Source organism: Morone saxatilis, unplaced genomic scaffold (assembly GCF_004916995.1).
Source record: "Morone saxatilis isolate NCDOM2014 unplaced genomic scaffold, NCSU_SB_2.0 Contig5, whole genome shotgun sequence".
NCBI classification, from domain to species: domain Eukaryota; kingdom Metazoa; phylum Chordata; class Actinopteri; family Moronidae; genus Morone; species Morone saxatilis.
The window spans coordinates 12639647-12639946 of NW_023340095.1; the positions used below are offsets into that span (position 1 = coordinate 12639647).

Genomic DNA, 300 nt, shown 5'->3' on the forward strand with positions numbered 1-300 from the left:
TTCCATCTAATTCCTCATCTGTATTTCACTCCTATTTCAAGCATACTTAGAAATATTATTAGTTTTAGAGAGGTAAATAATTGTATCTTCTTCAAAGTTAAGGAATTAGTTACCCAGTTACATTTTAATGGTTGAGAGAATAGTTTAGTTTTTGGCTGCTATGATGAGGGCAGACTCTTATAAATACTGAAGTAAAGTAAGTTTCAAGATGGTTTAAAAAAACTTTTTATTTATTCAGTTGTATTAATTCCCCAAAAAAGTCTCCATCCGTCTGTAAATCCATGATGTCAACGTTTCACA

The 300-nt window shown here is 30.3% G+C and overlaps 1 protein-coding gene across 1 annotated transcript in view; it reads right to left on the reverse strand.

Moving 5' to 3' along the window:
- The window catches only part of LOC118338693 (WD repeat, SAM and U-box domain-containing protein 1-like), a gene marked incomplete in the record, with an annotated part of 23041 nt that overhangs the window by 1495 nt on the left and 21246 nt on the right, over positions 1–300 (reverse strand).